Here is an 18,875-nt window from a genome sequence, read left to right as displayed (position 1 = left end):
CTCTTCGGATCACACCCACATGTTCCAGTAAATAGAGGTTCAGGTCGCAGGGGCCCTAGGTTGAGTACGCCAGCGCTAAGGCAGTGTGTGGGCGTATTGGTCGACGTGGGCGAGTGAGTGGCGTACTCTGTAAATTTCCGCCACCGGCCTACCCCGGACATCTTAGTTTTTGTAAGGGTTCACTGAAAACCCTGATTAAGGTCAGAGGTAGTGCAACACCTGCAAAGATGGGGGCCAATTGTTCAGGTAGGGGGCGATCAACCTCGGTTCGGGTTGACTTAGTAAACCGGCCAACAGGGTCGGCAAGGTATATCATGTGTGAAAAATACGGTTCACACACAGAGGTTTTGTGCGATGAATGGGAAAGAATGACTGTGCATGACGGGGAAAAGTTCCCACGGGTAGGCAGTTTTAGCCCAGAGGTGTTACAAAATCTAAGGAGAAGGATATGTCTCATTAAATCTGCAAAGAGACAGATCCGGCATTATGACTATTTACAGTTATGGCAACAGGAGGGTGAAATACAGAGAGGATTGGCTCAAGCGGCTGGATCTAACCCTATCAGAAAACTGATAGCCACCGCTCCCCCACCACCATACATGACAGGAGAGAAGGTGGTTACATAGAGTGGCACACTGGTGTTTGATAAACATGCACTTAGTAAATGTATAGATGTTAAGAGTAATGTAACTAAGGGGCCCTACACATTTTACGATGCGCTGCCGAGGTGCCCGACGGCCAATACGGCCGACGAGCGACCCGGCGGCGGGGGGGCAGTGACGGGGGGAGTGAAGTTTCTTCACTCCCCCCGTCACGCGGCTGCATTGAAGTGCAGGCAAATATGGACGAGATCATCCATATTGGTCTGCATGCACAGCCGACGGGAGACCAGCGATGAACGAGCGCGGGGCCGTGCATCGTTCATCGCTGGAGTCTCCACACTGAAAGATATAAACGAGTTCTCATTCATTTATGAACGAGATCGTTCATATCTTTCAGAAAATCGGCCAGTGTGTAGGGCCTATAAGATTGTTGATGCAAAAACTAATCCGTGCAAGCTGTAACCTGTTTTAAACTTTCCCCAGGATTGTGACCAAGAGGATGAGCCCACAACAATATCGGCACTCTCTCTAGCAGCCACCATAGCAGAAACGACAGTGGGCACGGCCCAACCCGTAAGAGTAGTATCAGGGGCCCCTAGCGGAGGGACAGGTGAGGTCGTATCAACCGGTAAGTACGGCACTGTACACTATGCTGAAACCATTACACCACATGTTGTAGAATCTACTCAGGATGATGTTATTGAACTTAATCCTGTCAGGGTAATTGCAGTGCCAAATGGGAAAACTGACACTTCAGGAGTCACTCCTGTCAGAAACATCGCCATGCACTGCCCCTTTTCCCGAACGGAATTAAGATCAATGGTGTCTGAATTCCCTGATCCTAGGAAAGATCTAGTTGCAAGCCAGAAGTACATTAGAGAGCTAGGAAATACTGTGGAGCCCAATAACAAAGATTGGCGGGTATTGCTGAGGGCATTTTTACCCCCCAATGTTGACGCAGTGAAATTCATCGCTGACTGTAAATTAGACGAAGAGGTACCACTTACAGATGCGTACAATCAAGATAATGTAAAGAGAATCAATTCACAGTTAGGAGAGTATTTCCCAGCTGTTGTAAAATGGAACAAAATTTTCTCCATTAAACAAAAAGAGGGAGAAACAGCTGCTGATTATTTCCATCGGGCACTGCAGGAAATGGCTAAGTATACAGGGATAGAAGACATTAAAACAAATGTGAATCATAGAGAAGTAGCAGTATCTGTGTTAATGGACGGTTTAAAAGAAGTACTGAAGACTAGGGTACAGACCACCCAACCATGTCCACCTCATCATCATCGTCCGATTGATCACCCCTTTCACTGTGTACATCCCCCTCCTCACAGATTATTAATTCGTCCCCACTGGAATCCACCATCTCAGGTCCCCGTGTACTTTCTGGAGGCAATTGCTGCTGGTGAATGTCTCCACGGAGGAATTGATTATAATTCATTTTAATGAACATCATCTTCTCCACATTTTCTGGAAGTAACCTTGTACGCCGATTGCTGACAAGGTGAGCGGCGGCACTAAACACTCTTTCGGAGTACACACTGGAGGGAGGGCAACTTAGGTAGAATAAAGCCAGTTTCTGCAAGGGCCTCCAAAATGCCTCTTTTTCCTGCCAGTATATGTACGGACTGTCTGACGTGCCTACTTGGATGTGGTCACTCATATAATCCTCCACCAATCTTTCAATGGTGAGAGAATCATATGCAGTGACAGTAGTCGACATGTCAGTAATCGTTGGCAGGTCCTTCAGTCCAGACCAGATGTCAGCACTCGCTCCAGACTGCCCGGCATCACCGTCAGCGGGTGGGCTCGGAATTCGTAGCCTTTTCCTCGCACCCCCAGTTGCGGGAGAATGTGAAGGAGGAGATGTTGACGGGTCACGTTCCGCTTGACTTGACAATTTTCTCACCAGCAGGTCTTTGAACCTCTGCAGACTTGTGTCTGCCGGAAAGAGAGATACAACGTAGGTTTTAAATCTAGGATCGAGCACGGTGGCCAAAATGTAGTGCTCTGATTTCAACAGATTGACCACCCGTGAATCCTGGTTAAGCGAATTAAGGGCTCCATCCACAAGTCCCACATGCCTAGCGGAATCACTCTGTTTTATCTCCTCCTTCATTGTCTCCAGCTTTTTCTGCAAAAGCCTGATGAGGGGAATGACCAGACTCAGGCTGGCAGTGTCTGAACTGACTTCACGTGTGGCAAGTTCAAAAGGTTGCAGAACCTTGCACAACGTTGAAATCATTCTCCACTGCGCTTGAGACAGGTGCATTCCACCTCCTTTGCCTATATCGTGGGCAGATGTATAGGTTTGAATGGCCTTTTGCTGCTCCTCCATCCTCTGAAGCATATAGAGGGTTGAATTCCACCTCGTTACCACCTCTTGCTTCAGATGATCGCAGGGCAGGTTCATGTGTTTTTGGTGGTGCTCCAGTCTTCTGTACGCGGTGCCTGTACGCCGAAAGTGGCCCGCAATTCTTCTGGCCACCGACAGCATCTCTTGCACGCCCCTGTCGTTTTTTAAATAATTCTGCACCACCAAATTCAAGGTATGTGCAAAACATGGGACGTGCTGGAATTTGCCCAGATGTAATGCACGCACAATATTGCTGGCGTTGTCCGATGCCACAAATCCCCAGGAGAGTCCAATTGGGGTAAGCCATTCTGCGATGATCTTCCTCAGTTGCCTAAGAGGTTTTCAGCTGTGTGCGTATTCTGGAAAGCGGTGATACAAAGCGTAGCCTGCCTAGGAACGAGTTGGCGTTTGCGAGATGCTGCTACTGGTGCCGCCGCTGCTGTTCTTGCAGCAGAGTCTGCCCTGCTCCACTTGTCCACATGTCCATGGTTAAGTGGACATTGGGTACAACTGCATTTTTTAGGACACTGGTGACTCTTTTTCTGAGGTCTGTGTACATTTTTGGTATCGCCTGCCTAGAGAAATGGAACCTAGATGGTATTTGGTACAGGGGACACAGTACCTCAATCAAGTCTATAGTTGGCTCTGAAGTAACGATGGAACCACGTTTCTCACCGCCCAGGCTGCCAAGGCCTCAGTTATCCGCTTTGCAGCAGGATGACTGCTGTGATATTTCATCTTCCTCGCAAAGGACTGTTGGACAGTCAATTGCTTACTGGAAGTAGTACAAGTGGTCTTCCGACTTCCCCTCTGGGATGACGATCGACTCCCAGCAGCAACAACAGCAGCGCCGGCAGCAGTAGGCATTACACTCAAGGATGCATCGGAGGAATCCCAGGCAGGAGAGGACTCGCCAGACTTGCCAGTGACATGGCCTGCAGGACTATTGGCATTCCTGGGTAAGGAGGAAATTGACACTGAGGGAGTTGGTGGTATGGTTTGCGGGAGCTTGGTTACAAGAGGAAGGGATTTACTGGTCAGTGGACTGCTTCCACTGTCGCGCAAAGTTTTTGAACTTGTCACTGACTTATGATGAATGCGCTGCAGGTGACGTATAAGGGAGGATGTTCCGAGGTGGTTAACGTCCTTACCCCTACTTATTACAGCTTGACAAAGGCAACACACGGCTTGACACATGTTGTCCTGTCAAAGTCGGAAAAATATCATGCTACACGTTGCCATATATTCACCTTATGCGCTTGCCCGCTGCACGTACACATTCTCTACCGTGCGTGCGCATATTCGCAGTTGCGTGACGGCACCTCCTCGGCCATGCGCTCGAGCGCATGGTATGTGCATTTACGGTAGAGTTTGTGTGCGTCTAGCGGGCGACTCAATCGTTACATAGTAAATCCAAATAGTATGTTTTATAGATAATGTTCCCCTTAATAATAACTGAAAGTTTGTTTATTGTGACTGGTCCCTGGACAGAGGAATTCCTCTTTGCATGATACGAAGGGTCAGATAGGATTTGAGCAGTGGTGTTTGGTACCTAACTAAATAAGATTTTATTAGAAACAATCCGGTGCTGGTTAGGTAAAGATTAATCGCTCCTGCGTATAGTTATGTCTATTAGTAGTTTCTGGACATTTACTATATTTGCGGTTCATTATCCATGCGGCGGGAATCTTGAGATTCCCTCCCACCTGAGCAGTTCGACCTAGTCACAGCCCACCTGTTCAAACCAACCTATGACCTTTTGTTATAATGCGGGGAGACATTCCTGTGTCCAATGAACAATGAGATTATAGGTCCCTTTGTAGTATACTGTATGCAGTGTATATAAGAACAGCCAGCTTGGCCCAGCTCAGTCTTTCTCCACACAACGGTTTTCATCATTGACTAACTCGGAGCTGGTACCAAGACTGCGCAGCGATCATCCCCCAGTGTGTAAGTTCTCTCTGAGACCATTCTAATTCTCTGACTGTATTGTGCCACGTTCTCTCTCTCTCCCGCTCTCATTGTATGTTATTGTTTGCGATTGTGCCGCTATTGTATATTTATGTGTAGTTATTCTGTTAGATATTGATGTTAGCCTGTAGAGTATAAGCTGTAACTGTGTTTCCCCTTTTTGATATATCTAAAAGCTCGTTAGTAAAGGTTTTGGAGCCTTAGCTAGGTGTGGTGTGTTTATTACATTACTGAGAGTAATCGGAGCGTATCAATCGCTCAAACAGCTTTTATATTAACAGGGTTAAGTAGCGTTATATCGCTACAGTATTTCAGTAGTAAGGTTTACAGTATAAACTCAATCTTTCACTGTGTTGCATACAAGGTTTACTGAGTATCATCCCGTGAGCGTCTGCGCCGCTCGTGTTCCCCTCGTGGTCACGAGCGTCCGCTACGCTAGTAGCGTGGCATTATGGTAGTCGGCCGCCTATAGCGTGCTCGACACCAAGCGTTAAGCTGTGAGCGAGCGTGCTGCATGTGCGTCTCGACCACGGCTGAGCGTCCGCTACGCTAAGTGCGTACCCTTACGGTACCCCATACGCCAATGGCGTACTGAGTCTCTTACCCACATATAGTGAATGTTATAAGGTAATAAATCAGCATTATCAATTGGGAGCTCGTCCGTCCTCCACATATCCGCACTAGCGAACACAGACTTTATCTGTCAGCAAAGGGCGGGAAAGCAGTATCCTTTAAAGTGGTGCTGACTAGATAAGCGTCTGTTACGCTACGCTGTAGGAGTGCTGGTGGAATCCGGTAGTGGCAGGTAAGAACAATACGCTATTATCTTTTAAAACTGTTTATTTCTGTCTTGCGTACACACGCACGCACGCACGCACACATCTGCATTTCTTTTCATTTGTGTATTTTCACACATCACTCTCCTGGTTGCCATTCCATAATTGATAACGTGCTGAGAAAGATTTGTTACTATTGGTAGTTAAAAAGTAAAAATAATACATTAAGGGGTAATTTGTAAAACACGCACACGGCTTTGCCTAAAGATACAAGGAAAGATCTGTGTGGTGTTCAGTAGATGATTACAGTTAAAGGTCATTTACATTGATAAACGTGTTAGTTGTATTTCTGTGGATATACCTGGCTTGCGTACACGTGTCTCTAACAAAGGGTGGGACTAGTGTACGCGACGCAAGGGCCGACGCACGGAGCGTATATTACGCAACGGAGCGTCTGGGTACAACCACGATACAAATCACATGATAGTATTGTTTTAGTAGGCGATACGGAGGCAACGCGATAATAGCACAAATCAATCTCAGTGTCCAAAATTTTAAGCTAATAGATCCTTCTCTAGTTGCAACTCCTCTGGACTAGACTGCGATACTGAATGAAAGGGATTTCTGCGCAGAAACGAAAGTAAAGAGTATATGAGGTGAAAGAGTGTGTATACATATATATAAGTTTCTCATTTTTGGGTGGAACCACAGGAAATCGAGTTCTCGTGAGGTACATACGTGTAAGTGACGGCACGGTGGCTTGGGAGGCATCCCTTGTTAAACATATTAAAATAAGAGCATTAGAGTATAGCAGACCAGGAGGTCTACTGTAGCACAGACCAGGAGGTCACGGACCAGGAGGTCCAGGCACAGCAGACTAGGAAGTCCGCTATAGATAGAGTCAAGAAGCACAACACCAGGAAGGGTTGGTGCGGTACCCATATAGGCCATTAAGCTCCGGCTGAAGGAATTCGCAGCCACAATTTTCGATTCCACTGGTCGTTCCGCACATAAGATTAGTTGCTTGTGTGCAGTACGATTGTACCGCATGTAATTGTGTGCATTAGTTAGTAACTTGACCCAGTACCGTTTGCGTACGCTAGAGGGGTCATAAATGCAATTTTTTTTATTTTAAGGGAGGTTCGCTGGTCACTCGGGAACTATCCAACAACCAATAGTTACTGGAAAGGGTTAAGTGCTCTTCGGATCACACCCACATGTTCCAGTAAATAGAGGTTCAGGTCGCAGGGGCCCTAGGTTGAGTACGCCAGCGCTAAGGCAGTGTGTGGGCGTATTGGTCGACGTGGGCGAGTGAGTGGCGTACTCTGTAAATTTCCGCCACCGGCCTACCCCGGACATCTTGGTTTTTGTAAGGGTTCACTGAAAACCCTGATTAAGGTCAGAGGTAGTGCAACACCTGCAAAGATGGGGGCCAATTGTTCAGGTAGGGGGCGATCAACCTCGGTTCGGGTTGACTTAGTAAACCGGCCAACAGGGTCGGCAAGGTATATCATGTGTGAAAAATACGGTTCACACACAGAGGTTTTGTGCGATGAATGGGAAAGAATGACTGTGCATGACGGGGAAAAGTTCCCACGGGTAGGCAGTTTTAGCCCAGAGGTGTTACAAAATCTAAGGAGAAGGATATGTCTCATTAAATCTGCAAAGAGACAGATCCGGCATTATGACTATTAACAGTTATGGCAACAGGAGGGTGAAATACAGAGAGGATTGGCTCAAGCGGCTGGATCTAACCCTATCAGAAAACTGATAGCCACCGCTCCCCCACCACCATACATGACAGGAGAGAAGGTGGTTACATAGAGTGGCACACTGGTGTTTGATAAACATGCACTTAGTAAATGTATAGATGTTAAGAGTAATGTAACTAAGGGGCCCTACACATTTTACGATGCGCTGCCGAGGTGCCCGACGGCCAATACGGCCGACGAGCGACCCGGCGGCGGGGGGGCAGTGACGGGGGGAGTGAAGTTTCTTCACTCCCCCCGTCACGCGGCTGCATTGAAGTGCAGGCAAATATGGACGAGATCGTCCATATTGGTCTGCATGCACAGCCGACGGGAGACCAGCGATGAACGAGCGCGGGGCCGTGCATCGTTCATCGCTGGAGTCTCCACACTGAAAGATATAAACGAGTTCTCATTCATTTATGAACGAGATCGTTCATATCTTTCAGAAAATCGGCCAGTGTGTAGGGCCTATAAGATTGTTGATGCAAAAACTAATCCGTGCAAGCTGTAACCTGTTTTAAACTTTCCCCAGGATTGTGACCAAGAGGATGAGCCCACAACAATATCGGCACTCTCTCTAGCAGCCACCATAGCAGAAACGACAGTGGGCACGGCCCAACCCGTAAGAGTAGTATCAGGGGCCCCTAGCGGAGGGACAGGTGAGGTCGTATCAACCGGTAAGTACGGCACTGTACACTATGCTGAAACCATTACACCACATGTTGTAGAATCTACTCAGGATGATGTTATTGAACTTAATCCTGTCAGGGTAATTGCAGTGCCAAATGGGAAAACTGACACTTCAGGAGTCACTCCTGTCAGAAACATCGCCATGCACTGCCCCTTTTCCCGAACGGAATTAAGATCAATGGTGTCTGAATTCCCTGATCCTAGGAAAGATCTAGTTGCAAGCCAGAAGTACATTAGAGAGCTAGGAAATACTGTGGAGCCCAATAACAAAGATTGGCGGGTATTGCTGAGGGCATTTTTACCCCCCAATGTTGACGCAGTGAAATTCATCGCTGACTGTAAATTAGACGAAGAGGTACCACTTACAGATGCGTACAATCAAGATAATGTAAAGAGAATCAATTCACAGTTAGGAGAGTATTTCCCAGCTGTTGTAAAATGGAACAAAATTTTCTCCATTAAACAAAAAGAGGGAGAAACAGCTGCTGATTATTTCCATCGGGCACTGCAGGAAATGGCTAAGTATACAGGGATAGAAGACATTAAAACAAATGTGAATCATAGAGAAGTAGCAGTATCTGTGTTAATGGACGGTTTAAAAGAAGTACTGAAGACTAGGGTACAGACCACCCAACCATGTCCACCTCATCATCATCGTCCGATTGATCACCCCTTTCACTGTGTACATCCCCCTCCTCACAGATTATTAATTCGTCCCCACTGGAATCCACCATCTCAGGTCCCCGTGTACTTTCTGGAGGCAATTGCTGCTGGTGAATGTCTCCACGGAGGAATTGATTATAATTCATTTTAATGAACATCATCTTCTCCACATTTTCTGGAAGTAACCTTGTACGCCGATTGCTGACAAGGTGAGCGGCGGCACTAAACACTCTTTCGGAGTACACACTGGAGGGAGGGCAACTTAGGTAGAATAAAGCCAGTTTCTGCAAGGGCCTCCAAAATGCCTCTTTTTCCTGCCAGTATATGTACGGACTGTCTGACGTGCCTACTTGGATGTGGTCACTCATATAATCCTCCACCAATCTTTCAATGGTGAGAGAATCATATGCAGTGACAGTAGTCGACATGTCAGTAATCGTTGGCAGGTCCTTCAGTCCAGACCAGATGTCAGCACTCGCTCCAGACTGCCCGGCATCACCGTCAGCGGGTGGGCTCGGAATTCGTAGCCTTTTCCTCGCACCCCCAGTTGCGGGAGAATGTGAAGGAGGAGATGTTGACGGGTCACGTTCCGCTTGACTTGACAATTTTCTCACCAGCAGGTCTTTGAACCTCTGCAGACTTGTGTCTGCCGGAAAGAGAGATACAACGTAGGTTTTAAATCTAGGATCGAGCACGGTGGCCAAAATGTAGTGCTCTGATTTCAACAGATTGACCACCCGTGAATCCTGGTTAAGCGAATTAAGGGCTCCATCCACAAGTCCCACATGCCTAGCGGAATCACTCTGTTTTATCTCCTCCTTCATTGTCTCCAGCTTTTTCTGCAAAAGCCTGATGAGGGGAATGACCAGACTCAGGCTGGCAGTGTCTGAACTGACTTCACGTGTGGCAAGTTCAAAAGGTTGCAGAACCTTGCACAACGTTGAAATCATTCTCCACTGCGCTTGAGACAGGTGCATTCCACCTCCTTTGCCTATATCGTGGGCAGATGTATAGGTTTGAATGGCCTTTTGCTGCTCCTCCATCCTCTGAAGCATATAGAGGGTTGAATTCCACCTCGTTACCACCTCTTGCTTCAGATGATGGCAGGGCAGGTTCATGTGTTTTTGGTGGTGCTCCAGTCTTCTGTACGCGGTGCCTGTACGCCGAAAGTGGCCCGCAATTCTTCTGGCCACCGACAGCATCTCTTGCACGCCCCTGTCGTTTTTTAAATAATTCTGCACCACCAAATTCAAGGTATGTTCAAAACATGGGACGTGCTGGAATTTGCCCAGATGTAATGCACGCACAATATTGCTGGCGTTGTCCGATGCCACAAATCCCCAGGAGAGTCCAATTGGGGTAAGCCATTCTGCGATGATCTTCCTCAGTTGCCTAAGAGGTTTTCAGCTGTGTGCGTATTCTGGAAAGCGGTGATACAAAGCGTAGCCTGCCTAGGAACGAGTTGGCGTTTGCGAGATGCTGCTACTGGTGCCGCCGCTGCTGTTCTTGCAGCAGAGTCTGCCCTGCTCCACTTGTCCACATGTCCATGGTTAAGTGGACATTGGGTACAACTGCATTTTTTAGGACACTGGTGACTCTTTTTCTGAGGTCTGTGTACATTTTTGGTATCGCCTGCCTAGAGAAATGGAACCTAGATGGTATTTGGTACAGGGGACACAGTACCTCAATCAAGTCTATAGTTGGCTCTGAAGTAACGATGGAACCACGTTTCTCACCGCCCAGGCTGCCAAGGCCTCAGTTATCCGCTTTGCAGCAGGATGACTGCTGTGATATTTCATCTTCCTCGCAAAGGACTGTTGGACAGTCAATTGCTTACTGGAAGTAGTACAAGTGGTCTTCCGACTTCCCCTCTGGGATGACGATCGACTCCCAGCAGCAACAACAGCAGCGCCGGCAGCAGTAGGCATTACACTCAAGGATGCATCGGAGGAATCCCAGGCAGGAGAGGACTCGCCAGACTTGCCAGTGACATGGCCTGCAGGACTATTGGCATTCCTGGGTAAGGAGGAAATTGACACTGAGGGAGTTGGTGGTATGGTTTGCGGGAGCTTGGTTACAAGAGGAAGGGATTTACTGGTCAGTGGACTGCTTCCACTGTCGCGCAAAGTTTTTGAACTTGTCACTGACTTATGATGAATGCGCTGCAGGTGACGTATAAGGGAGGATGTTCCGAGGTGGTTAACGTCCTTACCCCTACTTATTACAGCTTGACAAAGGCAACACACGGCTTGACACATGTTGTCCTGTCAAAGTCGGAAAAATATCATGCTACACGTTGCCATATATTCACCTTATGCGCTTGCCCGCTGCACGTACACATTCTCTACCGTGCGTGCGCATATTCGCAGTTGCGTGACGGCACCTCCTCGGCCATGCGCTCGAGCGCATGGTATGTGCATTTACGGTAGAGTTTGTGTGCGTCTAGCGGGCGACTCAATCGTTACATAGTAAATCCAAATAGTATGTTTTATAGATAATGTTCCCCTTAATAATAACTGAAAGTTTGTTTATTGTGACTGGTCCCTGGACAGAGGAATTCCTCTTTGCATGATACGAAGGGTCAGATAGGATTTGAGCAGTGGTGTTTGGTACCTAACTAAATAAGATTTTATTAGAAACAATCCGGTGCTGGTTAGGTAAAGATTAATCGCTCCTGCGTATAGTTATGTCTATTAGTAGTTTCTGGACATTTACTATATTTGCGGTTCATTATCCATGCGGCGGGAATCTTGAGATTCCCTCCCACCTGAGCAGTTCGACCTAGTCACAGCCCACCTGTTCAAACCAACCTATGACCTTTTGTTATAATGCGGGGAGACATTCCTGTGTCCAATGAACAATGAGATTATAGGTCCCTTTGTAGTATACTGTATGCAGTGTATATAAGAACAGCCAGCTTGGCCCAGCTCAGTCTTTCTCCACACAACGGTTTTCATCATTGACTAACTCGGAGCTGGTACCAAGACTGCGCAGCGATCATCCCCCAGTGTGTAAGTTCTCTCTGAGACCATTCTAATTCTCTGACTGTATTGTGCCACGTTCTCTCTCTCTCCCGCTCTCATTGTATGTTATTGTTTGCGATTGTGCCGCTATTGTATATTTATGTGTAGTTATTCTGTTAGATATTGATGTTAGCCTGTAGAGTATAAGCTGTAACTGTGTTTCCCCTTTTTGATATATCTAAAAGCTCGTTAGTAAAGGTTTTGGAGCCTTAGCTAGGTGTGGTGTGTTTATTACATTACTGAGAGTAATCGGAGCGTATCAATCACTCAAACAGCTTTTATATTAACAGGGTTAAGTAGCGTTATATCGCTACAGTATTTCAGTAGTAAGGTTTACAGTATAAACTCAATCTTTCACTGTGTTGCATACAAGGTTTACTGAGTATCATCCCGTGAGCGTCTGCGCCGCTCGTGTTCCCCTCGTGGTCACGAGCGTCCGCTACGCTAGTAGCGTGGCATTATGGTAGTCGGCCGCCTATAGCGTGCTCGACACCAAGCGTTAAGCTGTGAGCGAGCGTGCTGCATGTGCGTCTCGACCACGGCTGAACGTCCGCTACGCTAAGTGCGTACCCTTACGGTACCCCATACGCCAATGGCGTACTGAGTCTCTTACCCACATATAGTGAATGTTATAAGGTAATAAATCAGCATTATCAATTGGGAGCTCGTCCGTCCTCCACATATCCGCACTAGCGAACACAGACTTTATCTGTCAGCAAAGGGCGGGAAAGCAGTATCCTTTAAAGTGGTGCTGACTAGATAAGCGTCTGTTACGCTACGCTGTAGGAGTGCTGGTGGAATCCGGTAGTGGCAGGTAAGAACAATACGCTATTATCTTTTAAAACTGTTTATTTCTGTCTTGCGTACACACGCACGCACGCACACATCTGCATTTCTTTTCATTTGTGTATTTTCACACATCACTCTCCTGGTTGCCATTCCATAATTGATAACGTGCTGAGAAAGATTTGTTACTATTGGTAGTTAAAAAGTAAAAATAATACATTAAGGGGTAATTTGTAAAACACGCACACGACTTTGCCTAAAGATACAAGGAAAGATCTGTGTGGTGTTCAGTAGATGATTACAGTTAAAGGTCATTTACATTGATAAACGTGTTAGTTGTATTTCTGTGGATATACCTGGCTTGCGTACACGTGTCTCTAACAAAGGGTGGGACTAGTGTACGCGACGCAAGGGCCGACGCACGGAGCGTATATTACGCAACGGAGTGTCTGGGTACAACCACATGATACAAATCACATGATAGTATTGTTTTAGTAGGCGATACGGAGGCAACGCGATAATAGCACAAATCAATCTCAGTGTCCAAAATTTTAAGCTAATAGATCCTTCTCTAGTTGCAACTCCTCTGGACTAGACTGCGATACTGAATGAAAGGGATTTCTGCGCAGAAACGAAAGTAAAGAGTATATGAGGTGAAAGAGTGTGTATACATATATATAAGTTTCTCATTTTTGGGTGGAACCACAGGAAATCGAGTTCTCGTGAGGTACATACGTGTAAGTGACGGCACAGTGGCTTGGGAGGCATCCCTTGTTAAACATATTAAAATAAGAGCATTAGAGTATAGCAGACCAGGAGGTCTACTGTAGCACAGACCAGGAGGTCACGGACCAGGAGGTCCAGGTACAGCAGACTAGGAAGTCCGCTATAGATAGAGTCAAGAAGCACAACACCAGGAAGGGTTGGTGCGGTACCCATATAGGCCATTAAGCTCCGGCTGAAGGAATTCGCAGCCACAATTTTCGATTCCACTGGTCGTTCCGCACATAAGATTAGTTGCTTGTGTGCAGTACGATTGTACCGCACGTAATTGTGTGCATTAGTTAGTAACTTGACCCAGTACCGTTTGCGTACGCTAGAGGGGTCATAAATGCTATTTTTTTTATTTTAAGGGAGGTTCGCTGGTCACTCGGGAACTATCCAACAACCAATAGTTACTGGAAAGGGTTAAGTGCTCTTCGGATCACACCCACATGTTCCAGTAAATAGAGGTTCAGGTCGCAGGGGCCCTAGGTTGAGTACGCCAGCGCTAAGGCAGTGTGTGGGCGTATTGGTCGACGTGGGCGAGTGAGTGGCGTACTCTGTAAATTTCCGCCACCGGCCTACCCCGGACATCTTGGTTTTTGTAAGGGTTCACTGAAAACCCTGATTAAGGTCAGAGGTAGTGCAACACCTGCAAAGATGGGGGCCAATTGTTCAGGTAGGGGGCGATCAACCTCGGTTCGGGTTGACTTAGTAAACCGGCCAACAGGGTCGGCAAGGTATATCATGTGTGAAAAATACGGTTCACACACAGAGGTTTTGTGCGATGAATGGGAAAGAATGACTGTGCATGACGGGGAAAAGTTCCCACGGGTAGGCAGTTTTAGCCCAGAGGTGTTACAAAATCTAAGGAGAAGGATATGTCTCATTAAATCTGCAAAGAGACAGATCCGGCATTATGACTATTTACAGTTATGGCAACAGGAGGGTGAAATACAGAGAGGATTGGCTCAAGCGGCTGGATCTAACCCTATCAGAAAACTGATAGCCACCGCTCCCCCACCACCATACATGACAGGAGAGAAGGTGGTTACATAGAGTGGCACACTGGTGTTTGATAAACATGCACTTAGTAAATGTATAGATGTTAAGAGTAATGTAACTAAGGGGCCCTACACATTTTACGATGCGCTGCCGAGGTGCCCGACGGCCAATACGGCCGACGAGCGACCCGGCGGCGGGGGGGCAGTGACGGGGGGAGTGAAGTTTCTTCACTCCCCCCGTCACGGGGCTGCATTGAAGTGCAGGCAAATATGGACGAGATCGTCCATATTGGTCTGCATGCACAGCCGACGGGAGACCAGCGATGAACGAGCGCGGGGCCGTGCATCGTTCATCGCTGGAGTCTCCACACTGAAAGATATAAACGAGTTCTCATTCATTTATGAACGAGATCGTTCATATCTTTCAGAAAATCGGCCAGTGTGTAGGGCCTATAAGATTGTTGATGCAAAAACTAATCCGTGCAAGCTGTAACCTGTTTTAAACTTTCCCCAGGATTGTGACCAAGAGGATGAGCCCACAACAATATCGGCACTCTCTCTAGCAGCCACCATAGCAGAAACGACAGTGGGCACGGCCCAACCCGTAAGAGTAGTATCAGGGGCCCCTAGCGGAGGGACAGGTGAGGTCGTATCAACCGGTAAGTACGGCACTGTACACTATGCTGAAACCATTACACCACATGTTGTAGAATCTACTCAGGATGATGTTATTGAACTTAATCCTGTCAGGGTAATTGCAGTGCCAAATGGGAAAACTGACACTTCAGGAGTCACTCCTGTCAGAAACATCGCCATGCACTGCCCCTTTTCCCGAACGGAATTAAGATCAATGGTGTCTGAATTCCCTGATCCTAGGAAAGATCTAGTTGCAAGCCAGAAGTACATTAGAGAGCTAGGAAATACTGTGGAGCCCAATAACAAAGATTGGCGGGTATTGCTGAGGGCATTTTTACCCCCCAATGTTGACGCAGTGAAATTCATCGCTGACTGTAAATTAGACGAAGAGGTACCACTTACAGATGCGTACAATCAAGATAATGTAAAGAGAATCAATTCACAGTTAGGAGAGTATTTCCCAGCTGTTGTAAAATGGAACAAAATTTTCTCCATTAAACAAAAAGAGGGAGAAACAGCTGCTGATTATTTCCATCGGGCACTGCAGGAAATGGCTAAGTATACAGGGATAGAAGACATTAAAACAAATGTGAATCATAGAGAAGTAGCAGTATCTGTGTTAATGGACGGTTTAAAAGAAGTACTGAAGACTAGGGTACAGACCACCCAACCATGTCCACCTCATCATCATCGTCCGATTGATCACCCCTTTCACTGTGTACATCCCCCTCCTCACAGATTATTAATTCGTCCCCACTGGAATCCACCATCTCAGGTCCCCGTGTACTTTCTGGAGGCAATTGCTGCTGGTGAATGTCTCCACGGAGGAATTGATTATAATTCATTTTAATGAACATCATCTTCTCCACATTTTCTGGAAGTAACCTTGTACGCCGATTGCTGACAAGGTGAGCGGCGGCACTAAACACTCTTTCGGAGTACACACTGGAGGGAGGGCAACTTAGGTAGAATAAAGCCAGTTTCTGCAAGGGCCTCCAAAATGCCTCTTTTTCTTGCCAGTATATGTACGGACTGTCTGACGTGCCTACTTGGATGTGGTCACTCATATAATCCTCCACCAATCTTTCAATGGTGAGAGAATCATATGCAGTGACAGTAGTCGACATGTCAGTAATCGTTGGCAGGTCCTTCAGTCCAGACCAGATGTCAGCACTCGCTCCAGACTGCCCGGCATCACCGTCAGCGGGTGGGCTCGGAATTCGTAGCCTTTTCCTCGCACCCCCAGTTGCGGGAGAATGTGAAGGAGGAGATGTTGACGGGTCACATTCCGCTTGACTTGACAATTTTCTCACCAGCAGGTCTTTGAACCTCTGCAGACTTGTGTCTGCCGGAAAGAGAGATACAACGTAGGTTTTAAATCTAGGATCGAGCACGGTGGCCAAAATGTAGTGCTCTGATTTCAACAGATTGACCACCCGTGAATCCTGGTTAAGCGAATTAAGGGCTCCATCCACAAGTCCCACATGCCTAGCGGAATCACTCTGTTTTAGCTCCTCCTTCATTGTCTCCAGCTTTTTCTGCAAAAGCCTGATGAGGGGAATGACCTGACTCAGGCTGGCAGTGTCTGAACTGACTTCACGTGTGGCAAGTTCAAAAGGTTGCAGAACCTTGCACAACGTTGAAATCATTCTCCACTGCGCTTGAGACAGGTGCATTCCACCTCCTTTGCCTATATCGTGGGCAGATGTATAGGCTTGAATGGCCTTTTGCTGCTCCTCCATCCTCTGAAGCATATAGAGGGTTGAATTCCACCTCGTTACCACCTCTTGCTTCAGATGATGGCAGGGCAGGTTCATGTGTTTTTGGTGGTGCTCCAGTCTTCTGTACGCGGTGCCTGTACGCCGAAAGTGGCCCGCAATTCTTCTGGCCACCAACAGCATCTCTTGCACGCCCCTGTCGTTTTTTAAATAATTCTGCACCACCAAATTCAAGGTATGTGCAAAACATGGGACGTGCTGGAATTTGCCCAGATGTAATGCACGCACAATATTGCTGGCGTTGTCCGATGCCACAAATCCCCAGGAGAGTCCAATTGGGGTAAGCCATTCTGCGATGATCTTCCTCAGTTGCCTAAGAGGTTTTCAGCTGTGTGCGTATTCTGGAAAGCGGTGATACAAAGCGTAGCCTGCCTAGGAACGAGTTGGCGTTTGCGAGATGCTGCTACTGGTGCCGCCGCTGCTGTTCTTACAGCAGAGTCTGCCCTGCTCCACTTGTCCACATGTCCGTGGTTAAGTGGACATTGGGTACAACTGCATTTTTTAGGACACTGGTGACTCTTTTTCAGAGGTCTGTGTACATTTTCGGTATCGCCTGCCTAGAGAAATGGAACCTAGATGGTATTTGGTACCGGGGACACAGTACCTCAATCAAGTCTATAGTTGGCTCTGAAGTAACGATGGATACCGGAACCACGTTTCTCACTGCCCAGGCTGCCAAGGCCTCAGTTATCCGCTTTGCAGCAGGATGACTGCTGTGATATTTCATCTTCCTCGCAAAGGACTGTTGGACAGTCAATTGCTTACTGGAAGTAGTACAAGTGGTCTTCCGACTTCCCCTCTGGGATGACGATCGACTCCCAGCAGCAACAACAGCAGTGCCGGCAGCAGTAGGGATTACACTCAAGGATGCATCGGAGGAATCCCAGGCAGGAGAGGACTCGCCAGACTTGCCAGTGACATGGCCTGCAGGACTATTGGCATTCCTGGGTAAGGAGGAAATTGACACTGAGGGAGTTGGTGGTATGGTTTGCGGGAGCTTGGTTACAAGAGGAAGGGATTTACTGGTCAGTGGACTGCTTCCGCTGTCGCGCAAAGTTTTTGAACTTGTCACTGACTTATGATGAATGCGCTGCAGGTGACGTATAAGGGAGGATGTTCCGAGGTGGTTAACGTCCTTACCCCTACTTATTACAGCTTGACAAAGGCAACACACGGCTTGACACCTGTTGTCCTGTCAAAGTCAGAAAAATATCATGCTACACGTTGCCATATATTCACCTCATGCGCTTGCCCGCTGCACGTACACATTCTCTACCGTGCGTGCGCATATTCGCAGTTGCGTGACGGCGCCTCCTCGGCCATGCGCTCGAGCGCATGGTATGTGCATTTACGGTAGAGTTTGTGTGCGTCTAGCGGGCGACTCAATCGTTACATAGTAAATCCAAATAGTATGTTTTATAGATAATGTTCCCCTTAATAATAACTGAAAGTTTGTTTATTGTGACTGGTCCCTGGACAGAGGAATTCCTCTTTGCATGATACGAAGGGTCAGATAGGATTTGAGCAGTGGTGTTTGGTACCTAACTAAATAAGATTTTATTAGAAACAATCCGGTGCTGGTTAGGTAAAGATTAATCGCTCCTGCGTATAGTTATGTCTATTAGTAGTTTCTGGACATTTACTATATTTGCGGTTCATTATCCATGCGGCAGGAATCTTGAGATTCCCTCCCACCTGAGCAGTTCGACCTAGTCACAGCCCACCTGTTCAAACCAACCTATGACCTTTTGTTATAATGCGGGGAGACATTCCTGTGTCCAATGAACAATGAGATTATAGGTCCCTTTGTAGTATACTGTTTGCAGTGTATATAAGAACAGCCAGCTTGGCCCAGCTCAGTCTTTCTCCACACAACGGTTTTCATCATTGACTAACTCGGAGCTGGTACCAGGACTGCGCAGCGATCATCCCCCAGTGTGTAAGTTCTCTCTGAGACCATTCTAATTCTCTGACTGTATTGTGCCACGTTCTCTCTCTCCCCCGCTCTCATTGTATGTTATTGTTTGCGATTGTGCCGCTATTGTATATTTATGTGTAGTTATTCTGT

This window comes from Pseudophryne corroboree, chromosome 1 (genome assembly GCF_028390025.1).
Source record: "Pseudophryne corroboree isolate aPseCor3 chromosome 1, aPseCor3.hap2, whole genome shotgun sequence".
In the NCBI taxonomy this organism is placed as follows: Eukaryota; Metazoa; Chordata; class Amphibia; order Anura; family Myobatrachidae; genus Pseudophryne; species Pseudophryne corroboree.
This window is presented reverse-complemented; position numbering follows the sequence as displayed.